This window comes from Phyllobates terribilis, unplaced genomic scaffold, assembly GCF_046119375.1.
Source record: "Phyllobates terribilis strain yellow unplaced genomic scaffold, ASM4611937v1 Scaffold_7__3_contigs__length_470593459, whole genome shotgun sequence".
Taxonomy (NCBI): domain Eukaryota; kingdom Metazoa; phylum Chordata; class Amphibia; order Anura; family Dendrobatidae; genus Phyllobates; species Phyllobates terribilis.
The window spans coordinates 333,501,670-333,527,969 of NW_027362767.1; the positions used below are offsets into that span (position 1 = coordinate 333,501,670).

At 42.6% G+C, this 26,300-nt stretch overlaps 1 protein-coding gene and 1 long non-coding RNA gene across 6 annotated transcripts in view; one reads left to right on the top strand and one right to left on the bottom strand.

Annotated features, from left to right (window-relative positions):
* Positions 1-26,300, bottom strand: part of AFF2 (ALF transcription elongation factor 2) — a 692,736-nt gene that overhangs the window by 564,528 nt on the left and 101,908 nt on the right. The window lies entirely within an intron of this gene.
* LOC141154802 (uncharacterized) overlaps positions 17,296-26,300 on the top strand; it is a 489,862-nt gene continuing 480,857 nt past the window's right edge. For all 3 annotated transcript variants that reach the window (XR_012247479.1, XR_012247477.1, XR_012247478.1), the window contains exon 1: positions 17,296-17,438. This is a non-coding gene — a long non-coding RNA (uncharacterized lncRNA). The remainder of the gene's footprint in view (positions 17,439-26,300) is intronic.

Genomic DNA, 26,300 nt, shown 5'->3' on the forward strand with positions numbered 1-26,300 from the left:
TTGCAGAGAGAAGTCAGAGGAGTAAGAGGAGCAGAGCAGTCCCAGAGAGAGAGAGGAGAAAGAAGGAAAGACCCAGAGAGGGGACAAAGAGAGGACTCTGAGAACCCAAATTCAAGCTGCGGGTGAAGAGTTGGCATCAGGGTACCGGAACCCAAGCTGGTGGGGGTAAAAACATTCCCCAGCCAGAGACCGGAGACCGTGGGCAGCGTTTGCCACGGTCACCCACTACATCCACCACGAAGGCATACCACGAGGAGGGTCAGGGAACCCAAGGCCAAGGGTGTCCCAACAGAAGGCCCGAGGGAGCTGGACCTGGGTGGATCAATAGTGGGGACGGCCAGAGAAAGGACAGAAGGAGAGCTCAGGGTCACGCTCCGGACTCGCTTGGGGGTTGGCTGGATCCAGGACCTGGTGGACGCAGCACGGCTCGGGAGGTCACTTGAAGCTGGAGTGACCGGAACATCAGCAGTGAGTAAATACCCTAAACTGCACAACCCGACTCTGTCTTCCTTTAACATCTATGCTGCACCACCACAACCCCCATCCTCTGCATCTGACCCCCTGAGGCTATACCCCACCCGTTGGGGGTTATACCATCAAAAGCTGCACCTACACCATCAGCCTCAGCGGACCCTGCTGCAGCGGCGGCCATAGTGACCGCAATACAACGGGTGGCGTAGTCGACAATAAAGAACTTTATAACATCTGTAGGACTGCCACATACAACTGAGTTTGACATCCTGGGCACGGACCGGGTCACAGCCACTCGGAAGACTACAACTCCCATCTGATCCGGCTCCGGATATTCCCCCTAAAGAATATGGCCCAGGGGGCGCGTCAACTTTGGCGTAGTCGGCAGGATTACGTGCCCACAACAACCGGGTACTGCGTGCCTGAAGAAAAGTGCAAGTTTACCTCAAAAAGAAGTCTCCTGCCGGTTCCGGAGGGTCCCCGCCATCGGACCCCATCACCAGTCGATTCCCGCCGGTTGTCCGCCATTAACAGCTTTTTCCCGCCATCTGCAGAGTTTCCCGCCACTGGGAGACGATTCCCGCCATTTCCAATGGTTTCCCGCCTTGGAAGAGCGGACGCCATTATGGGCGTGCCAGAGGGTGGCGAGAGGCCACCTCCCATCGTGGGCCAGGACCGAAAATGGCGCCAAAAGTGGAAACCGCCCCCACCAACAGAGACTGTGATGCTAGAGGTGTCTGTCAGCGTGAAAGAACAGCCCCTGGAGCTGACAGTCACCAAGTGGCCCCGGGACCGCCCTCGAGGTGGGAGGAGACGAAAGGAGAGAACAAAGATGGGTGTCGCTTGGAGCAGTCTGGAGCGAGCGCACCCGGAGGCAAGAAGCCTGGAGAAGAAGATCGGAGGAGCTTACCCGGAGATGGCGAGAAAGCAGAGCAGCACCGGCCCGTTGGCCAGGAGCCTGCTAGAAACAGAAGAGGGGGAGCAGAGCAGCACCGGCCCGCTGGCCAGGAGCCTGCTGGAGACAACTGAAGGAGAGCAGAGCAGCACCGACCCGTTGGTCAGGAGCCTGCTGGAAACAACGACCCCACTAGGCCTAGTGGAGGTCCTAGCACAGCTCCCCTGAGATCGGGAGTGTGCGCAGACCGCTCTGGAGAGCCTCGCAAGGAGGATGGCCCGGGTGCAGCGAGAGACGTTGGCAGAGTGGAGCCGAGAGATGGCCCAGCAGACCGAGACCTGTCAGCGGAGCACGCCACCCAAGACGAGGAGACCGACCGCCTCTGAGGATGGCGCGGGAGGACTGAAGGCCGGAGACGGCGCCGAGAAGGGAGCCGAACGAGTGGAGGCAGGTAAAAGGGACGTCTATACCCCAAACCGGGAAACCGCGTACCTGCCCCAGCTCCCCGTCGCAGAGCCCGAAGTCTATCCTGCCGTGCCCGTCGCTGCAACGTCACCGCCGCAGACTAGGCCTCAAATGGGAGCCGCGACCCCTGTGACGTCACACGCCTCGACCCCGAGCGTGACCAAGCAGGAAGTACCACCAGCCTGGTCGCAAGGCCTAGTACCCCCGTGCGCCGCAATACCAACAGCGCCCCCTACCTCCGCGGAGCCACCGGCCTGGTCGCAGGGCCAAGTAGCCCAGGGCGCCGCCGTCCTTACGGTGCCCTTTACCTTCCAGATACCCCAGGCCTGGCCGCAAGGCCCGGGCAACCCGGGCACTAACACCACCGCGCCCATAAGACCTAAAGTGCCGCATCTGGGAGAGGACCTGTACGCCCAGCATACGTGCCCGGATGGGCAGCCATTTATATGGCCACCGGAGTTCCACCATCCCCGACTCCGGAGAGAGAGACCCCTGGATGAACCCCTGATCCCGGCTCCAAAGCCCGTAAAGAGGATCTCGCCCCCGCTAGCAGAAGCGCAGTTCGAGTGGGACCCCACCGGAGAAGATCTCATGGGGTTCACTCAAGAGACTCGGGCAGCTGCAGCGGAGCGTGCTGAGTGTTGCCGCCAACAGCTCGAGGACTTTGAGAGGGAGCGGAGAGAGAGGCGGGTCCGGGAACAGCAAGCTCAAGTAAGGAGCGCGGAGCAGAAGAGCCGGGCCAGGAGAGACCCCCGTGCAGCGCATAGTCCCCGCACCACCGGGACTGTGATAAAGTTTAATATGCAGCATGGGTGGGGCTTCATCCGAGACCACCGCACCCTAGGCGACGTCTTCGTGACGAGGAGAGACGTTGAGTCCCACCTACCGGAGGGACACAGAGGTCGTGACCTTTACATCGGGGACGAGGTCACCTTCACCCGGCACAAGTGTGCCAAAGGACCCTACGCCCTCCATGTGCATCGTCTGACGGAGGAAGAGCTGCGGTGTGAGGAGGAAGAACAAGAGGACCCGGACGGGTCTGAAACTAGAGCCAAAGGTAACAATAAAGAAAGAGCAGGAGGACGCCGTCGCTAAGTACAGCGAAGCAAGAGCTGTATATAGCTGCCCGTCGGGGCACAGTGAACTGAAACTGAAACTGTTACTGTTGCTAAATATAGTCCCCGTTGGGACCAGCATGTGTGAACTGTTACCCGTTTAACCCCTAAATCCCACTGACCGAGGACTGAGAGCGGTCATTCCTCCCCAATACCTGGCCGAGGACTGAGAGCGGCCACTACCCCTGTATATAGTTGCGCGTCCTAAAGCGCCCCCTACCGGTTTTATAGGGAAAACCAGTTTTCCAGAGGGACTGTCGCACTTTACCCGGTCACACGTTGCATAGTGACCGGAGGAGGAGCCTGAGGCGACGAGAATGTTTTATCTGCTAAGATATGTTGTTTAATATGTTTTATATGTTTAAAAAAAAAAAAAATGTATGTTTGGTGTTGTTTTTATCTTACAGCCCGAGGACGTGCTGTGATTTACCAGGGGGGAATGTAGCACCCTGAGGATTCGGCTGCTACAGGGGTATTGCACCTCAACCCAGAGGTGTGATATTCCACTCCCGGGTAAGGAAGGAGTGTGGATCTGAGCTCGGTAGGCTGCATGCACTACACACATCCCATTTCCGAGGAGCAGACCGACGGTACTCCCACTTAGAAATGTGCAGGTACGACCGAGTCTGTTCCTGGCTGGAGTGGGAGGGGGGTGGAACATCCCAAGTAGTGTAGGGGCAGATAGGGGGAGCAGCCTGGGTAAAGATAGGAGCTCATTGGGTGCTGGTCACCTGAGCTCACACATAGAGGGTGTATATAAGGTGGGCACCATCAGAGAACAGGGTCAGTCTGTCAGCCTTTTTGCAGAGAGAAGTCAGAGGAGTAAGAGGAGCAGAGCAGTCCCAGAGAGAGAGAGGAGAAAGAAGGAAAGACCCAGAGAGGGGACAAAGAGAGGACTCTGAGAACCCAAATTCAAGCTGCGGGTGAAGAGTTGGCATCAGGGTACCGGAACCCAAGCTGGTGGGGGTAAAAACATTCCCCAGCCAGAGACCGGAGACCGTGGGCAGCGTTTGCCACGGTCACCCACTACATCCACCACGAAGGCATACCACGAGGAGGGTCAGGGAACCCAAGGCCAAGGGTGTCCCAACAGAAGGCCCGAGGGAGCTGGACCTGGGTGGATCAATAGTGGGGACGGCCAGAGAAAGGACAGAAGGAGAGCTCAGGGTCACGCTCCGGACTCGCTTGGTGGTTGGCTGGATCCAGGACCTGGTGGACGCAGCACGGCTCGGGAGGTCACTTGAAGCTGGAGTGACCGGAACATCAGCAGTGAGTAAATACCCTAAACTGCACAACCCGACTCTGTCTTCCTTTAACATCTATGCTGCACCACCACAACCCCCATCCTCTGCATCTTACCCCCTGAGGCTATACCCCACCCGTTGGGGGTTATACCATCAAAAGCTGCACCTACACCATCAGCCTCAGCGGACCCTGCTGCAGCGGCGGCCATAGTGACCGCAATACAACGGGTGGCGTAGTCGACAATAAAGAACTTTATAACATCTGTAGGACTGCCACATACAACTGAGTTTGACACCCTGGGCACGGACCGGGTCACAGCCACTCGGAAGACTACAACTCCCATCTGATCCGGCTCCGGATATTCCCCCTAAAGAATATGGCCCAGGGGGCGCGTCACATGTATTTTTCCAGACCGAGTGATCCACACAAAACCACATAGACATGTCAGATTTTGATCCACGCCAAGGATCAAACACATCTATGTAAGTCTATAGGGCTTTGAAAAAAGCATTTGGATGCCATCAAGTTGATGCCCGTTTTTTATATTTTTGTGTGAGAAAAACTTATGAAATGGCAAAAACGGACACTCTGACCAAATACTGATAAAAATCTGATCCAAAGCACTGCTGAAATGTGGACAGTTTTTTATGTGCAAGAAAAATCACTGAGACCTTCTAAATATAACAGACAGAATGAGCCCTTATTAATATGAGACAGAACATGGGCGCCATATATGTTAATGCAATTTCTACTATTATTACATTGATAAATATGCTCCAAATTTTAATTCACAACCGTGACTGAGGCTTTAAAGGGAACCAGACAGCTGACATGCTGTCCGATCCACGAGCAGTATGTATAAGGCATTGACTATACAATTTTAGCCAGGTATGTTTGACTCTGAAATGCTGAATACTTTAAAAGCAATCAGGAACTGAGCCATTTGGGAGGCTAATTCAAAAGGAGAGTCCTCGTTGGCTTCTCCCTGCCAGCTCCTCTTAAAGGGGTTTTCCCATGAACGAAAGTCAATTTTAATCAATAGATCTTGGAATGATAATAACTTCCACAATTGGATGTTTAAATAAAAAGTTCCTGTGCTGAGATAATCTTATAAATGTGCCCCTGCTGTGTACTGTGTAATGGATGTGTCTGACCGTGTACAGGAACATGGTCTGATCATACCACAGCTCCTGGGCAGAGGGGGAAGCAAAAGAGTATACAGACATTACAGCAGGGGAGCACAGCTGACTGTTTTTGTGAAGTAAAACATTTCCTGCCTGTTTTTAAACAATGTTTTACTTCAAAGAAAGGATCAGCTGCGATCCCCTGCTGTAATATCTGTACACTCTTTTGCATCCTCCCCTGCCCAGGAGCTGTGGTATAATCAGACCATGTTCCTGTACGGTCAGACACAGCCATTACACAGCACACAGCAGGGGCACATTTATAAGATTATCTCAGCACAGCAACATTTTATTTAATCACATCCAATTGTGGAAGTTATTATTCCAAGATCTATTGATTAAACTGAACTTTTGTTCATGGGAAAACCCCTTTGAGTGACACGTCTCTCTCCCTGCATGTATTTATAGGGAAAGACCTGGCAGTCACCAGATGCACGTTGGGAGAAGCCGAAAGGGAACCGCCTGTCCGACTTGTCTCCCAAACGGCTCAATCCACAGTGGCTTTTAAAGTATGTTTTTCTCTAAATCAGGGCAGCATTTAAGAGTCGAATATAACTTGCTGAAATTGTGCAGCAAGCACCTAATGCATGCTGCCTGTGGATCGGGCAGTCCGTATCAGCTGTCAGGTTCCCTTTAAATATATTTTCTGCTGACACACATACGGTAATTTAGTCTTTTGGTTTTATATCTGTATAACGACACTTATTTTTCTGGCAATGGATAATTTTAAGTATGTCTAAATATAATCTGGCGCTGTTTTCAGAAATATAAGAATATGCAGGTAACCATGTATATAATACAGTAATAAATGTAACATGACTGATGAGGAGCGTGATGGGAGAAATGAATTGAATCATTATCCTTCCATGAGGTCTTATAGTCGCACCTTTCTACTTCCCACATCAAACAAGACACGATCAATGGGAAAATTGCACCTAAATTACTGACTACAGCTGTTCCTAGGAAGATATAAGTTCATTGTGTTTTAGTTTTGCTTTTATATTGATCATCAACCATAATGGTCAATAGCTCTATAGAGAGGAAAGTGCACAAATACTAATATTATCCATTACTTAAAGAGGAAAAAAAAAGGAAAAACTCCATAGAAAAACTAAACCGGTGTAACAGACAATAGTATACCCCAAGTCCAGACTATACCTGGGGTTAAAGCAGCCTAGGCTTGATTATACCTTGGGTATATTATGGCCTAGTCCATTTCATACCCGCTCATGCCAGATTATATCCCCGTTGATATCAGCAGCGTTGAGTTATATACACAAGAATTACTTAATTTTTCAACATCCAAGTTATGTGAGAAGATGACGGACTTACGGTAAATCTTAAAGTTCTAAACACATAAGACTTGTTACTTGAAGCAGAAAAACTTAAAATCAGTAAAAATATTAGACTTCCACAAAGATATAAAGGTAAAGAATCCTACTGCACTTCTCGGTAGTTACACATTAAAAGGGGGGGATATGGGCTCCTGAGGAGGACATATCATTGGTGCAACCCCAGGGAGCCAAAAGGTACAGGGGCCCAAATCCCCCTCCAAAGCAGGTGCAATTGTGCATTATTATGAGCTATTGGGCTGCAAGGGGCTCATAAATGGTTCTCGCCCAGGGGCCCTCTTCTGCCTGGTTCCACTCCTGATAAACTGCCTTTATTACAGTATATATAGTAACGAGTCTATTTCTGGTGAAGTCTGTATTACTTTAGGTTTTTATATTCATTATGTGCTTGCCTTTATTTTACCTCTACCAATATACAAATTAAAAAAAAAAATGAAAAAAAAAAATTGCATGGATAATAAGGCCATAAGGTGGCGCTGTATTGCTACTAATAGTAGATACTTATTACCTAGTTGGACAAAACAAAATTGCAGCCCCCCTAATATAAACCCATGGAAGCCATGTATTATGTTGGCGCTAACTGTGAAGCATAACATAAACACTACTTACAATAATGCACATTTCCTTTTAATCAAACTGTCAGAGAAAGCAATAATCAATGACATTTACTATGGAGTGATCTGGAAGTGAGCTATTGAGCCCAAGCAAAAGAGGTTAAAACAGATGTCAGCATTAGTGAAAAGGTGTGCCATGGGTGAGCAGCCACACTTTATTGCAAATTCAATGTACCATGTACAAAGTGACAATTGTAGAAGCTAATTTTACTCTTTGCAAGCACCATTAGCTATCCGCCGCTCGCTGCATATCCTGCTCTCCGAAATGCGGCAGGTAATTCCACAGACAGGATCCATTCCTCCTTATTTCAACAATTATTTAAGTTAATCGCTTTAACCTCTTCGATCCCCTATGCTTTTTGCTTTGTTCATTCTCAAGGATAAAACAAACAAAAAAAAATCTACCCGAGCAAAGAAAAAGCAGCATAAGCAACGGCTGAAATGTCCTGTATGCCCTGCAGCTGCTGGAAATAAAAAATGCAATGCAATTACAATATTTAATCTATGCTACATGTTTACAGCACCATGTATTATAGGATGACAAACAGGACACTGACAGAGCAATATCTGGACGTAATGTATTTAAACCCATATTTCAAAGCTCGTAACATGACTACATGCAAATTAATAAATCCAGCTTTCCAAATGTCACAAGCCCTGTGATTTCCTACCAGCCAACATCATTTTACCCAGGCAGCGAAAGTAACACAGTCAATCTCGTCTGAATTCTATCTCCCGTGATTCCTGCAGGGTCCCCGTGAGTTTATAAATTATATTCAGAGAGCTGTGTGCAACAGCCCTTTCGGGAGGTGTTTTAATGAAAAAAATTCCCCCATGCTGGAGCTGTAGATGCTCTCGAGTGAGAAAGGTACAATCTGTTCTTTGCTGCATTTTAATGTCTCATAATTAACACTGTCAGAATGTACATCAGTGACAGAACATGGCCAACTAGCAACAGTATCCAGATTTACTGAACCCTCCGCAGGAACAAGGCTAGGAGCGAGAAAACAGAACCTTATTTTCCGTCTATTAATCAGAACAGAGTTCATACTGTGACCTGGAAATGCAATTTAAATAATCATGACATGAAGACGCTATTCTGTAATCATTATTATTATCATTATTATTAATAATAATAATTATATTTTGCATTTCAGTTTAGAGTACAATAAGGCTATGTTCACACGTTGCGTTTTTTTTTCTATGTAAACTAAAAGGTTTTTAATATAGGCAGTATAGGTACCGTCCCAATTTAGGGTCACCTTGCCGCTGGTGGGACGGCTTGTATACTTTTTTTGATCAAAAATAGTTCACTAAGTACCCTATATTTATTATGCAACTTTGCTTTACATTTATATATAATGATGGTAGGGTATGAGATATATTTTTGTCTTTTGTCTTTTGCAGGTTTTGCTTCTTTTTGCTAGTGTGAACATGCTTCTAATTCTTGCATGTCTACCATCTTAGACCTCAGTTCACATTGCTTGGTTTTTTATCTTGTTTGCATTCTGTGCAATTTAAGGGTGTGGCATTCCCTTTTGTTGAGCTGACTGGTATATATGTAGCTTACCACGGGCCTGGGTGGTCTGGAGTTGGGACCCGGTCCTATTTGTCTACCCTTTTATATGCATTGCTTCAACTTTGATATACAGTAAGGTTTTTAATATAGGCAGTATAGGTACCGTCCCAATTTAGGGTCACCTTGCCGCTGGTGGGACGGCTTGTATACTTTTTTTGATCAAAAATAGTTCACTAAGTACCCTATATTTATTATGCAACTTTGCTTTACATTTATATATAATGATGGTAGGGTATGAGATATATTTTTGTCTTTTGTCTTTTGCAGGTTTTGCTTCTTTTTGCTAGTGTGAACATGCTTCTAATTCTTGCATGTCTACCATCTTAGACCTCAGTTCACATTGCTTGGTTTTTTATCTTGTTTGCATTCTGTGCAATTTAAGGGTGTGGCATTCCCTTTTGTTGAGCTGACTGGTATATATGTAGCTTACCACGGGCCTGGGTGGTCTGGAGTTGGGACCCGGTCCTATTTGTCTACCCTTTTATATGCATTGCTTCAACTTTGATATACAGTAAGGTTTTTAATATAGGCAGTATAGGTACCGTCCCAATTTAGGGTCACCTTGCCGCTGGTGGGACGGCTTGTATACTTTTTTTGATCAAAAATAGTTCACTAAGTACCCTATATTTATTATGCAACTTTGCTTTACATTTATATATAATGATGGTAGGGTATGAGATATATTTTTGTCTTTTGTCTTTTGTCTTTTGCAGGTTTTGCTTCTTTTTGCTAGTGTGAACATGCTTCTAATTCTTGCATGTCTACCATCTTAGACCTCAGTTCACATTGCTTGGTTTTGTGACCTGGAAATGCAATTTAAATAATCATGACATGAAGACGCTATTCTGTAATCATTATTATTATCATTATTATTAATAATAATAATTATATTTTGCATTTCAGTTTAGAGTACAATAAGGCTATGTTCACACGTTGCGTTTTTTTCTATGTAAACTAAAAGCTGCATTTTACATTACCAGCAAAAGCAATGAGATTTCAGAAATCTCATGCACACACATTGTTTTTTTTTTTCCTGACTGATTCGGAAAACTACTGCATTTTTTTTTTAAACTGCAGTGTGTCACTTCTTTTAGCATTTTTGCAGCGTTTTTTCACCCATAGAAAGCAATGAGCTGCGTTTTTGGTGCATAAAAGTCAGGAACGACAGGCGCTAAACAGTATCCTCATGAAAAACGTGGCAAAAACGCAGCAAAAGTCGCATCAAAACCTGTTTTTTTTAAGCAACAGCTTTACTGCTAGGAGAGCAGGTTTTGCCTGCAGAAAAAAAACGCAGCAAAAACGCAACGTGTGAACTTAGCCTAAAAGAAGGTAAACTACCCTGCAGAGAGTATTTTCTTGGTAGGTTAGGATGTTATTTTACATTTTAAACATTTTCAGATAATTATATTTTATATTTTTAGTAAATAAGTCTACAGCAACAGATTTCCAGAGCATGGCTTTATATAGAGTGTGGTCCAATTAGTTACAATTATTTACTATATATATATATATATATATATATATATATATATATATATATATATATATATATATACATATAACTCCAATAAAGTTTAAAGGGAAATAGGTCAGTAGAAAATGACCTACTGTTTAAATCTGGTTGTTATTATGTTACATCTATAGCACTTTGCAAAAGGTGTGTTAGGCAGGTGTAGAAAAAAAAATGTAAAGTAAGAATGATTTAGGCTGTGTGCCCACGATGCATTTTTTAAGCGTTTCCGCAGCAGCAAAAACGCTGCAGAAACGCTTAAAAAACGCATGGTAGAAGGTCTGCCATGTTCCCCAATGATAATCCGCATGTGCTGTGCACATGCTGTGGAAATTTCCGCTGCAGATTATCATTGCGGAAAAAAACGCAGCACTACCAATTATTTTGCGGAAGTGCCACGTTCCAATGTGCGGATGGTACCAGGGTGTACCAGACTCTCCTCCGGACCCGGGTACCATAGAACCTGTAAAAAAAAGAATAAAATAAAAAATAAATGTTATATTTACCTTCAGACGGCCCCCGCTGCGCTCGTCCTCCCATGCCGGCAGATCGCGGTGGACTGAAGGACCTGCGCTGACGTCATAGTCATGTGACGGGTCACGCGATGCTGACGTCGGCAGGTCCTTCAGTGTACCGCAATCTGCCGGCAGCCAGGACGGAGCGAAGCAAGACTCCGGGGGCCATCAGAAGGTAAGTATAGATTTATTTTTTTATTTTTAAACATTCTTTCGGTCACACTATATAAATCCATGCCGTTTGCATGGATTTATATAGTGTGACCAAGTTGTCAAGCACTTTCCAAGTGATGCTAAAATCGCTTGGAAAGCGCTTGTCAACCCGCATGCGGAAATTCATGTGAAGAACGCTTCACATCCACATGTCCCTGGCAGGAAAAACGCATGTACAATCCGCATGTACAATCCGCATGCGTTTTTTCTGCCAGGGGAGATGCAGAAACGCTCAGGAAAAATCCAGAGCATTTCTGCATCGTGGGCACATAGCCTTAAAAAATAAAAATATTAATTTTTAACAATTAACAAAAGGCAAAGTGAATAAACGAAAGAAAAATCTAAATCAAATCAATATTTGGTGACCGCTCTTTGCCTTCAGGGCAGAATCAATTTTTCTAGGTACACTTGCACACTCTTTTTGAAGGAACCCAGCAGGGAGGTTGTTTCAAACATCTTGAGAAATAACCACAGATCTGTGGATGTAGGATTGCGCAAATCCTTCTGTCTCTTCATGTAATCCCAGACAGACTAGATGATGTTGAGATCAGGGCTCTTTAGGGGACGTATCACCACTTCCATGGCTTCTTGTTCTTCTTTATACTTATTGACATTGGTTGCCAGTTTGGGGTCGTTGTCTTGCAGCTGAAGAAATTTGGAGCCAATCAGATGCCTCCCTGATGGTATCATAGGATCGACAGACATATTAATGATATGTAAATGATGAAAATACAGAAACAAAATTTTCAAAACATTTTGATTTATTTAGAATCATTTATGTGCACCACGTGTAGAAATGCATGAAATTACGTGCATTGGATGCGATCAATCAGGCTGGTTGTCTGGGGAATATCTTGCCACTCTAAATGAAACTGTGCATGTAAATCATAAAGATCCTCTGCTGGCAGCTCCCTCTGAAATGGCTCACCACTGACGTCCCACATGTGTTTAATGGGAGACAAGTCCGGAGAGGCTACAGGTAGAGGATGAGCAGATCACTCAATGCAATCCCAAGTTCAGGTCACTGCTCTATGGTTTGGCTAGGAGCTGTGTAAATTTGCTGGCCTTCCAGGGTTCCAGGTTTGTCTTATGATTTGCTGTGCTGGTGTGTCAACACCTGAGCACCACATGATGCACAAATTATGTTATACCAGGCAGGCGAATCAAATGCCACATCAAAGAAAATGGAAGGTCAGGAAATTCACACAGCTCCTGTCCACGGCCAGTGAGCACTGACCTGGACCGAGGCGACACACAATTATCCAATCATTTCTATCTACACACCATGGTAGAACAGTTAGACCTTCCAGTCTGTTCACTGTATCACAAGCAAAATGTGGCCTGGTGTTGTCAAGTTGAAATACGGCTCATGAGACATTTTAATGTTCCCTCATGAAGGCCGTTTCATAGCATTGCTCATGTGATCTCCAGACCAATCTCTGGCTATCATTGTACCCAAGACGAAAATGGTACTTATTGCTGGAGAACAGACCTCCACTCCAGCCTCCATTGCCATCTTGCTCTGCACCAAGTCAGCCTTTGAAAGCATTGGCATGAGGTCAATATAAGATCTGCAGTTGGACATCCGGCTGTTAGCGTAATGTTGTGTCAGTGCCTTCTGATGTTTGTGTAGACACTGTTTAACAGTTTAGGTTTTGTATATTATTTTTAATTTCACTTGCACTACAGAATAGACCACTACATGCCATTCTTCAAATGATAAGACCAAGTGGACAACGTCATGAAGAGGCCATCAGTATTATGGTGTGTGGGCTTTTACCCAGGTACACTAACAGTTCAATGTTACACTGATTTGTTTGTGGACCCAGTGGCATAGCCGCTTTGCCAAAATGACTGTAGAGGCATTTTTCAGCAGGGCAACGCCAGGCTGCATGTTGCTTGTGCGGTTGTGAGCAGCTTGTATGACCAAAGCGTGCCTGCAATGTCTCCAGATTTGTCTCTCACGGAGCACAGCAGGGGCATCATTGATTTGCAATTGCAAAATGAACTGCCAGCAGCCAGAACCCCATGCCAAGGTGTGTAAGTGGGTATATTTCTTTGAGTGGTTCTCATACTCGATACTGAATAAATCTTGATGTTTTGAAAATTTTGTTTCATTTTTTATTATTTGCGGAATTCCACGACTTACTTCTCGGATTTGCAATTTCAATGTTGAGGACTGCATGAATATATATATATATATATATATATATATATATATATATATATATATATATATACAGTACAGACCAAAAGTTTGGACACACCTTCTCATTTAAAGATTTTCTGTATTTTCATGACTATGAAAATCGTGCATTCACATTGCAGGCTTCAAAACTATGAATTAACACGTGTGGAATTATATACTTAGCAAAAAAGTGTGAAACAACTGAAAATGTCTTATATTCTAGGTTCTTCAAAGTAGCCACCTTTTGCTTTGATGACTGCTTTGCACACTCTTGGCATTCTCTTGATGAGCTTCAAGAGGTAGTCACCGGAAATGGTCTTCCAACAATCTTGAAGGAGTTCCCAGAGATGCATAGCACTTGTTGGCCCTTTTGCCTTCACTCTGCGGTCCAGCTCACCCCAAACCATCTCGATTGGGTTCAGGTCTGGTGACTGTGGAGGCCAGGTCATCTGGCGTAGCACCCCATCACTCTCCATCTTGGTCAAATAGCCCTTACACAGCCTGGAGGTGTGTTTGGGGTCATTGTCCTGTTGAAAAATAAATGATGGTCCAACTAAACGCAAACCGGTTGGAATAGCATGCCGCTGCAAGATGCTGTGGTAGCCATGCTGGTTCAGTATGCCTTCAATTTTGAATAAATCCCGAACAGTGTCACCAGCAAAGCACCCCCACACCATCACACCTCCTCCTCCATGCTTCACGGTGGGAACCAGGCATGTGGAGTCCATCCGTTCACCTTTTCTGTGTCGCACAAAGACACGGTGGTTGGAACCAAAGATCTCAAATTTGGACTCATCAGACCAAAGCACAGATTTCCACTGGTCTAATGTCCATTCTTTGTGTTCTTTAGCCCAAACAAGTCTCTTCTACTTGTTGCCTGTCCTTAGCAGTGGTTTCCTAGCAGCTATTTTACCATGAAGGCCTGCTGCACAAAGTCTCCTCTTAGTAGTTGTTGTAGAGATGTGTCTGCTGCTAGACCTCTGTGTGCCATTGACCTGGTCTCTAATCTGAGCTGCTGTTAACCTGCGATTTCTGAGGCTGGTAACTCGGATAAACTTATCCTCAGAAGCATAGGTGACTCTTGGTCTTCCTTTCATGGGGCGGTCCTCATGTGAGCCAGTTTCTTTGTAGCGCTTGATGGGTTTTGCAACTGCACTTGGGGATACATTCAAAGTTTGCCCAATTTTTCGCACTGACTGACCTTCATTTCTTAAAGTAATGATGGCCACTCGTTTTTCTTTACTTAGCTGCTTTTTTCTTGCCATAATACAAATTCTAACAGTCTACTCAGTAGGACTATCAGCTGTGTATCCACCTGACTTCTGCACAACACAACTGATGGTCCCAACCCCATTTATAAGGCAAGAAATCCCACTTATTAAACCTGACAGGGCACACCTGTGAAGTGAAAACCATTTCCGGTGACTACCTCTTGAAGCTCATCAAGAGAATGCCAAGATTGTGCAAAGCAGTCATCAAAGCAAATGGAGGCTACTTTGAAGAACCTAGAATATAAGACATATTTTCAGTTGTTTCACACTTTTTTGTTAAGTATATGATTCCACATGTGTTAATTCATAGTTTTGATGCCTTCAGTGTGAATGTACAATTTTCAAAGTCATGAAAATACAGAAAAATCTTTAAATGAGAAGGTGTGTCCAAACTTTTGGTCTGTACTGTATATATATATATATATATATATATATATATATATATATATACACACACACACACGCAAATACATATAATCGTACATATGTATATATATATATATATTCTCTATTAGCTTGTGAAAAAATAAGACATCTGAGTCTATCAAGATGATTGCCTTGTCATTCTGGGAGTGGATCCTGCTGAGCCAGGTATGTGTCAAGTATTTTCCTTCTTCCCTGCCGTCCTCAATTGGCCATTCTCCATGAAGATAGGTGGCAGAGATCCATGGTTTCGCTTCCTTTCTCAACAAGAGATGCAACCGTTTTCTACTCTCCTCAGAGGCCAGATATAAAGATATGTGATAGACCACCTACAGGTTCTAATACCAACAATTGTAGCTAGAATGAGAAAATACAATCTGCAAAATATAAAACGACAGATCCATGGTGTCTCCAAATTTCTCAGCTGCATCTCCTTTCATAGTAAGATAACCGTAATTTGGGTGATTTCTCCACTTCACATACGACAAGCTTGTATGCAACTTGATCATTCATAAATGGATACAGGTTAAGACCATGGAATCATTGAAGGGATAGAAGAGGCAAATAGACCCAAGTTAAGTATTTTGTTTTTAAAACAAAAAATATTAAAATCACATTTACCTAGGATCTTCAGTAAAACAACGCAATAATGAATGATTGTGACACCTTTAATATGGGAACACAACAGATGGCTTGCAAAGAAAGTGAGACTGAGAGCACCATATGTGTCGAATGCAGCATTAACATGGACTATCAGTAGAACTCATAAGTTATGTGTTATTATTTTATGTGACCTAGTAATTAATAAAAGACAAAGGAAATGAAGAATTTCAAAGCTGAACCATACCAAGAGTACTACAAACAACCACCACCAGCGCTGAAAAGCGTATTACTTGTGATAAAAGTTATATTCAATAAATGAATAAGCAGAATGTTACATATGTCAATTTATCTCCACAGCTAATTGATTTAAAATGTGACTAATTAAGAAGCTGAATCTATTCTGTACATTCTTCTAGCATTATGACCGCCACTGTAACCAGATAGTCCTTGACACATATTCCTACCTTTAATGCAACAACAACCACAAAATCCCCTTGAAGGGGTGATAGAGATGTTAAAGAGCCATGATTGGTACTAGCTCTCATTGAGGCAGTTTCAGGCAGGTGTCAGCTGTATAACACAGCCAGCACATATGACGTATGGAGTGGGCTCGGTCCACTTTATAGAACTTGTTCTGTCTTCTGCCATATATATACACAATGTGAAGAGATTAAACATAGTCAACCTCTCTTTATTACATGCCACATAATCATGGTGGTCCATACACCAGAAGTGGTTGAAATGAGAATCTAATATTTCCACCACTGAAATATCTGGTATCTCTATTATGAGATCTATTATGTCAGAGATTTTCAATGATGGAAACCTCTAAAAAGTTTCAAATTTTGGATCTCTGCTGATTTTTGCTCCCTGATTTCATTTTCTAGCTCGTAGACCAAAGGTAACTTCTCACACATGACAGTTTATGGATTATTATGGGATTGCCAAGGCTCAGAGTGATCCGACAAAATAATTCTGAATGCCCACTCTCCACAGATCATGTGCACATCCATTTTTTTGCATGATAAGTTTTCCTTCTTACAGACAAGCCATATCATCAGTTAGGTCTGTTGCTTATTTATTAGTCAATGCTTAAAAAACGACCCTAGAAGAAAGTGTTTGGCTAGAAAGTCACCTAAAATGGGGTTGACTTCTGCTGGACCTATCAAACCAATTATTGTGCAAAGCATGGGCTCACTGGAGGATCTCCCAGTACACTGGAGGGACAATCCAGTTCTGTCCACAGGAAAGCAATGTGAGTGCTGATTATATTAATCATTTTTTAAACCAATGGAAAATGTGGTTGAGTATCATGATTATAACACATTAATTGTCATAGATAGTCATTACACTCAAACAATAAAAGTGACACGAAAGTTCTAACTGGTGACGGCAATCATGTAACTCTTATCTCACAGGGTTTACTTGACTTTGTATTGTCATTTTACTCTTAAGTGATTATTTGTTTTAATTATAGTAAACCATAGTTTAACTTTAGAAATGTTATTTCCACCATTCTGAATAAAACGTTATGATCCTCCGCTACCTGTAAAACATTACCAACTGCTTGAAATGCTCTTTCCTCTCATTCACAAGGCATTGTCCTTAACTTGAACTTGTCATTAAAAATTAACTTGCACTAATCTAATAGAGCTTGTTATTTGCAGCTATTTATTGAACAGCAGACATTATTCTAAGGTATCCGATTTGAATATGTAGAAGAAATATGTGACATTTTGTGCAATATCCAGGCGTGTTACTGTGTCTCCTCTTGTTTCTTTACATTTAAATTCAGGTAAGTAATGAAACTGATCACTGCAACTGAAGTCAATACAGTATAGGAGGCATCAGCTAATATGTGTCTAATAGAAGTGAGCAAACGGATTTATTATGCTTGAGATCCATGAATAATGTATGCATCCTTATCTATTTCTAGATATGGGTATGTGCACATAACATTATGTAAATTATACACCTATTTTTTTCACTAATTTTTATTTATATACAGAAGTAGTTTTAACTTAACACAATGCATCATTGAAAAATATCTAGATTCACAAAACTGTCATTTTACATTACTTTCAGGAACGGGGCTGGTGTCTGCTTTTCCTGTACGCCGAGTTTTCTCCTTTTAAAGCGCACTGACAGTGCACTCTTACCAACTCAACACTTCTCTTCAGAGCTGGCGAGCAAGCGCACTGTCACTGTGCATATTGCACAGTGACAAAAACCTATTGAGCATAAGTCAGAATTTACAATCGACGCATGCTCAGTAGAGCAGGTACTAGCCCAGCCCCTGAAAGGAAGGTCACTGATGATGCTTCATTTCAGGAAGGGGGCACAGGCAGGGGCAGTGACTACAGCCTCTGCCCACCTGATCACTACTTGTTTGAGTATCCCAGCATGCACTGGGGATTCTCAAACAAACAGGAAGACGATAAAAAAAGAAATAAAGAAGTTAGATAGCATAGTGAGGGAGCAAAAAGGAATTTTTAATGTATGTATATTAGAAAAAAGATTAGATTATGACATTAAATAGACAGACATTTAGAATTAAATGATAAATGTTAGTTCCAGACCACCCTATTAAGCTCAGCGGCTCTTGTCGGCTACCTCAGCCTTTTTACATGATAGGCAATGTTTGGTGTAAGCGTATTGTGAATAATTGTTCCCAGGAACGTTAGTTTCACAATAATTTTATATTTTAAACAGTCTGCTGTTCAAAGAGTGATTTATTCTTACATGCTGCACAACACATCCTCGATCTCAGCAGAGCATCGTCCTGTGTAAACAGGACCTGCGCCATTGAAAACAATGGCAGCCTATGTGCACTGAACAATTTATTACAGATCATTCAATGTGCACAGGGAGAACGATACAGGCAATTAAACGACTGGTGATCAGCAAACAGGTTGCAGATTGGCGGTTATTTAGTGCCGCCTGTTAGGTGTAAACACACCTTACGGTATGATACAGTATCAGTGGCTTTAATCTCTGCCATCCTTATCGCCCCCTCCCCTCTAATATCTGCTGGAATGACACCAAAGATGCAGCCTATATGCTAGCTATATAAACTTTTCCACTTTGGAAACATGGCATACAATTGAAAGAAAAATGAAACAAATATTCACTTAAATATGTCTTAGCTGTAATACCTAATTCAGCCCTTAAGCAAAAAGGGTCTGTAAAGAAATAATTTCATTCAACCCTTTAAAGGGCTTGTCCGGGACTTTTACAATTATGGCCTATCCTTCAGATAGGTCATTAATATCTGATCAGTAGGGGAGTGACACCCACTATTAGCGGTTCCCAGAGTCCAGAAGTATTCCGTTGTGGTGCTGCATAGATCCGCCAACTGTAAACTGTATAGTGGTGGAAGCTGGCTACTGCACACTCATGCGAATAAGGGACGGATGCGCATTACTCGGCTGTGACCGCTAGATACTTGATGGAGCTGCACAGCAGCTGAGCGCCTCCGGCCTCGAATGGCAACAGGAACAGAGGATCGGCTAGTGGTGTCATATGTCTCACCCCCATTGATCAGAAATTGATGAGCTATCCTAAGGATAGGCCATCAATGTAGAAGTCCTGGACAACCCCGTTAATATTTACTTTCTCTTAATGGCATATGTTAGCTTCATTAGTCTCCATTCTATTGGTTTTCTCAGAATATTGTGCTGCGTTATTCTACCTAATAGAATAAAGTGGAAAAATGAGGGAACATGGCAAAATCAATGAGATCTGATTTTTCTTCGATTCATCAGAAACAAAATCTTTGGTGTCTCATCCTTGCCTCAATCAGTTAAGCGGACTGAAAAAGGACCTGTCAGCTCTTCTTACATGTCTATTTGGTAAAAATCTGTCGTACCTGTGATTTTACAATTCTGGACGTTCTTCTTCATTGGATTTTGTGTTGTGCCGTTCCTCTGTTATTCCTCTTAGGAATTTATGGAGAATATTTCCCAACAAACTTTGACACTGTCCAATTAATACCAACAGTGACAAACTCGACAAGCACACGCCACTTTGATAAAACAGTAAAAAAAAGTCAATTTTATTCATTTAATCTCAGAACTGATTGGACAGTGTCAGATTATTTAGAGACGCACCCCAAACTGGTAACACCCAGTTGTCTATAATAGAGGAGGAGTAACAGAGGAATAGCACAACACTAAGAAAATATACTCCAAAATAGATATTTTATATGAAATACCAAATATACATGTCAGCATAGTAAACAGGGCATAATCAAATAAATATTGTTCTATATTAAAAGTACAATGAATCTTCATATAATGCAATACTGAACATATAGAGCCGTAAGAGCCTATACGTCCCCCTCATATGACCATCTCCCATGTTACAAATTGCAGTGCTAGTATTTTAATATCTACCAGTGGACCTACGATGAATCACTAAGTGAGCAATTCAGTGTGTCTGTAGCATATATAAGTGAGCGGATGGCCATAACTGGGATTTTATGCTGTAATGGTTTCCTGAAAAATAATCCTGAAATACCATCAACCCATTCATTAGCTGTTGACAGTTTTGAAGCCTGAGGCATTTAACATTTGCCATCTGCATGTAAAGATAACGGCACAGATACTGTACAGTCTGGATTTACCAAGTTACTGTCACAATGAGCAAATCAGGATTTTCGGAGTCATTCAACCTAAACATTCCGTAATAAGGGCAAAACCTGCAGTTTTATATTATACTGTGTGCATGTACGGCCCTTATTTCTCAAGCAAGGGTTTAATACATACATAACACTTTATATGATAAAATGCAGAAAAATGTTATTTTAAGGATCGCAACCAACATTGATGTTCACCAGAATCATCTCCAATCCAGCAAAATCAAAGGAACTTTTAATTTCCACCACTTGTTACAATGTATCCAATGCTTCTTATGTCATAAGTTCATATTACAAGAAAATGTTCAATTAAATCAAGCATTGGATCACTATGGGCAAATTCTGGGCTATAAACAGTTTTACATATAGGATATTCCCTGGTAGGAAATACTACATTTGGCAAAAAGTCATATCAGTGTTGACAATCACTTCGCACAAATGTCTAAATCGGCTTTTCATAGATTACCACTTCAGTAGTTGTTACAATGGGATGTCTAAGAGTATTTATGGTCAGTTCTTATTAGACAAATATGTCAACCAAGGGTGAGGAACCTTGTTTCTGCCAAGGGCTTTTTGGAAATTTATACTATTCTTCGGGGGCCGTACAAATTGCGAGCTAACTCCACCCACAAAGTACATCCTGATGCTGGCATTGGTGTCAGGACGAAATCTTTCATTGCATGCGCCTCAGCGTTCAGTAGTGAGCACTGCGTGCGCATGCTCACAGAGCAAGAAGAAATTAATGGGCCAGCAGCCACCAAAATACAGCTGCCGGCCCAAGCACTGTGGTCCCAGGGGACGGATAAAAGTTAACCGAGGGCTGTAAATGGCCCATAGGCCTGAGGTTTCCCACCCCTGATGTGAACCATGAATTCACTGGAAATATAGGACTACTGAAAGGAGGTAGGTTCCGTATAAGCCATATACTATATACTAAGGGCTGGAATATATTCATAGAGATACGGTATGACTCAGTCAGTGGCACAAAACCTTCTATGACCAAAGGGACAGTAATAGTAGGAAACCAAAGTACCATGTTGGTTCTGATTGTCCTCTTCTGGAGGCCATATAGTTAAGTGTAATGGGCCAATATTGCAGCCACCTAAAATAATTGAATGGAGCTGAAAGGAGCCAAAGTTGCATGGTCCTTTCATAGTGCCACTGTTTGGGTCACAGAATTCAAACCCCTTTCAAAACTTGAGTATAGTTAGTTAGGCAACCCCTTTAATAAAAATGGCTCAGAGAGGATTTTGAGCAGGGCATCCCCTTCTAGGAGGACTATTTGACCAAATATTGGACATGGGCAGGGCTTGCCTATGTGAGATAAGTCTCCTTTGAGTCCAGTTTATAGCAATAGGGATAAATTAAAGGATAAATTATGTAAGAAAATAATCTGATCATCAGTAGACTATGTTGTTTTTGAATTAGTAAGTGCTAATTAGTTATGACAAGGCCACCTCAAGAAATTTATAGATAAAAGCGAAAACCATAATTTGTAGTTACAAGGTGACTAAAACTTAAACGATGAAATTTGGATGCCAAGCTCTAAGCATCACTCGCATGATGGCATGTACTCCGAGAATGACTGCTTCCTCTATTCATCTGAAAATGGTATGAAATCCTCATGGGTCGCAAGCTGTATATCCCGATACATAAACCTATGTCCCATTCATGACTATACATTATTCAATAATCAGTCAATGATTAGAACAGGAAAGATAGCCATTTTTAAAAAACGCCCAGGATTGATTTGGCATACTAGGTCAAAAAGAGAAAGTTTTATTATCATATAGTAACAAATAAAAAGGAAAGTAAATTTGTTGGTTATATCAAAGATTGCAAAGCAAAAAGCAGTGACCAAGGAAAATTAAGGAATCCAACATGAACAAATGAACAACCAAAATAAGAAAGCGTGCAGGATCAAAGTATTCACTACATGAATATATAATATACTTTTTATTAAATATGAAAAGACATGCAAAATACCAACACAATAGCCACAAACCTAAATTGGTTGATAAGGCAGCAAAGTGACCTATACAATAAAAATATATGGCATAAGCCCCATACAAATGTAGAAAAACTGCACAAGGAATACAGAGAGGTAACAGGCACATAAAAAAGGTAAATCTCAAAGAGGAGTGCCAAGGTGAAACAACTAATGCCCTAAAAGGAAAGGGACAACATGGATTTCTGCTATAGTATGTAGGGCGGCGGTGTTCACACCGTGCAGTAACTGAGGCAGTGACCCAAGTAACTCCAACATAAGCAGCTTTTATTCAGCAGACTCATGGGTAAACAGAAAGTCCTCCGGTTCGCAGCCGGGTTAACACAAGTCCATAACAATGGTTGCGGGGGCAAAGGCTGCGCCGGGCCGCTCAGAGTCTGATGGGTGCGGAGCCTTCCCAGGCGTGGGTTCAGCTGCTCAAAGGCCCGTAGAGCTTTCCTGCTATGTTCCTAGCAGCTCCTAACACTGAATACCACTAACCCTTACAGCAGGGTTTTTAAAGGACCTGTGGCAAGAGCCACTGGAAAACCCGGGTTGGAGGGAGGAGGCCGCCCCACTGCCTTCCTGTAGCTTCCTCCAAGAAATGAAGGCCCTGACGGGTTTTACTTAATCTGCCTTAGCTAGATAGCCTGACCAGGTCAGTGCTCACCTTCATTCCTGCATTGCAGTAGCAGCTCTGTCTGTGACTGTAATGCACTCCAACGGGTTTAATAGGTCTCTGTACACATTCTGGGGGATATATAACGTCCCTCGTATATGATCCCAGTCACTGCCTCACAAGTAGCATGGAACAATAGCTCACCCACCAATCACACCTGAAGTGTTTCGCAACTGCTTTGTCTGGGGTGGTTGGTCCATCAAGTTTTTTGTTTCTTTATTGCTATGCCTCCCTATTCTGGAGATATGCCACCTACCTAACTGTATTTAAATATAGGTGCCAATTCATTAAGACTGGCATTATGCATGCCAGTCTTAATGAATGGGCTTGCTGGAGTATGATATGCCAGTTAATGAGTTAGGCACTTCTATTACCTGGTGTGCACCGCCGCGAGAAATGTACTTCACTCAGCAGCATAACTGTTCATAAATTTGACGGGTTGGTCCAACCACGACCCACCCATAACCCGCTTACATTGCCATAGCTGGTGGGGGCTGGCATGTAAATGCCAAAAGTAGTCATATTTTTCAGCAACTTCCAAGTTGCGTAAAAATATTGTGAATTCTTAATGCGTTTTACAAAGCTTAATGAATATGGGCCATAATCTTTTTTCCCCAGTTGGTCATGATTTTCAACTCTTCTCCGATCATCTTCTAGTGACCACACCCAGTTGGCTAAAATGACTAGATTTACATACAGAGAAGAGGGAGTTAAACCTACAGAATGGAAAGTCACAGGAATAAAAGAAAAACGATAGATTCAGGAGGCTTTTACAACAGTTAAAAAAAAATGCACATTAATGACAATTGACGGGTCATCTTTATTGTCCAAGTATCTGCTTTTTTTTTATATAAATTGTATTTCCCCTCTCATTAATGCCCCGGGCAACTGACTACTCCGTCTAGCTGTACGCTTTATGGAAAAATGCAAAAAAAAAAACACCATTAGCATTAATATATTGCAATTATTATTAACCATATTGTTAGTAGCTTATGATTAGCATTATCAGGAGTAATTGATGCCATAAGTATAACAGTACAACCGCGGCATTATGAAGAAAACATCTAATTACATGAATGAGAAAGCCTGCAGTAATAAGGAGAAGAGGGATATGTTTATTGTATGTTTGCTTTCCAGCTTGGCAGATAGATGGGAAAGCTCAGGCTGGAGGACAGCGCCGCGCTAGTAATGTTTTATTAATTTATTTTCTCCTATAACACTTTTAGGGGCCAGTAAATACATCATCAGTCTGCACTTCAATCACAAAATGTTTTCTGCACTGACAAATAAAATGCGGTATCAATCATAAAGCAAATCAACAGAGACTTTGTTGAGACAGTAGAAAAATTACAAGCATGGTGAGGGATACTGATTTCCTTCCACAAAGAAATAACTAGGAAATGAGATCCGGATAGAGCTACTGAGAAGGAGCACAACCGATATTAATATGTGGGGTAGAGTATTACCCAGTGCTTTACAATATTCACTTCCTTAAAGTGAACTACGCCTGACCGAACAAGATTTGCTCAGGCGTAGTAGGGAGTTAGCACACCCCTACATACACTACAGCTGTAACAGATCTAAGTTTACTACTTAAAGGGATTGTTCAGTGAAAATAAGAGATCAGCTATCCATAAAAAAGGTGATAATTTGATGATCTGCAATAAGATCTGCCCCTATCGGTAAAATGGGGAATTCTTATCCCCAGGCGAGGTACTTTTATCCCCATTTAAAAGGAGCAAGTCGGAAGACCAAATGCGGCTCCATTCATTCTCTATGGCGCTGCTGGTAAAAGCTGGCACTGCATTGTTTGGTCACATTTTTTGGTGCATGTTCGCAACACATGAATAAGTGCTAAACATATGTATGGGTTTCAGTTTAAAAATACGGGTATAAAATCTGCACCAAGTATGGAATGTGTGAACCTAGCCCAAGGTTATCTTCACCGACATTTTTCACAGCATTTTTTACAGGCGTTTTTATATGCATTTTTTGAGACATTTTTGTAGCTGTTTTCGGTGTGTTTATGAGATAAATTTATGAACATGCAAATTGTCTCTTCAGAGAGGAAGAGGACTAGAACTCTAACGCCATCTATTGGAAGTAGCAATCCTAAAAGTCAATATCAGCCCTTTAACGAGCTTTGTCACATGACTTAGGATAAAAGCCAAACCAGATTCTCAATTTGCAGACAGTGTTTCGGGGTACTGCCCCACATCAGTGCAAAGTATGAGATCTGATTTGACTGGGTGAGAGGCTTAAGACTGGGATCTAAGGGGTAATGTTTCTCCTTGTGAAGAGTGACAAGCCAGGCCTAGCATATCAGAGTGAGGAGACTTATATACAATGCATTGTCCTCTGGGAAATAAAATATGCAAACCGTCTCTTCAGAGAGGAAGAGGACTTGAACTCTAGCGCCACCTATTGGAAGCAGCGATCCTAAACGTCAATATCGACCCTTCAACGAGCCTTATCACATGACTTAGGATAAAAGCCAAACCAGAATCTCTATTTGAAGACACGGTGTTTCGGGCTGTTGGCCCTCGTCAGTGTAAAGTAAAATATGAGTAATACCCAGAAACAGCGTGTCTGCAAATAGAGATTCTGATTTGACTTTTATCCTAAGTCATATGGCAAGGTTCGTTAAAGGGTCGATATTGACTTTTAGGATAATTGCTTCCAATAGGTGGCGCTAGAGCTCGAGTTCTCTTTCTCTCTGAAGAGACAATTTGCAAATTTAATTTTCCAGAGGAGCATGCATGGCGTATCAGTCTCCTCACTCTGACATGCCAGGCCTGGCTTGTCACTCTCCACAAGGAAAAATTTATGAATAACACACAGAAAAAAAACAACAATCAAGAACCGCAGGTAATAAAATACAGCAGGTTTCAGAAACAGTCTAAAAGAAAAAGTGCCTCAGTTGCTTACAGCAGCCAATCACAGCACACCATTCATTTTGTTTTCCGCTCCTGAAAAATGAAAACAGCTCATTGAATAGTTGCTATGGGTAACCAAGACACTTTTCTCAATCTAGACAGTTACAGCTGCTTCATTCAGCTTCATCCATCAAAATTGTCCAAAAGAAAGCTGTCTTTGTCTCCCATGGCAACCAATCACAGTGTAGCTTTCATTGTTATAACTGCTCTTATAAAATGAAAGCTGTACTGTGATTGGTTGTGATGGGAGACAAAGACAGTCTTAATAAGACTACCCAATTTTATTAATACGTTTTTTTTGTATACGATTATAAGTTTGTTTTTTAATCTTAGAATCACATGATTTGTATGGCTATATATGCAATAAAAAACATAGCTAAAAATACACCACACATTAACAAGTGCAGAGAAAATAGAGG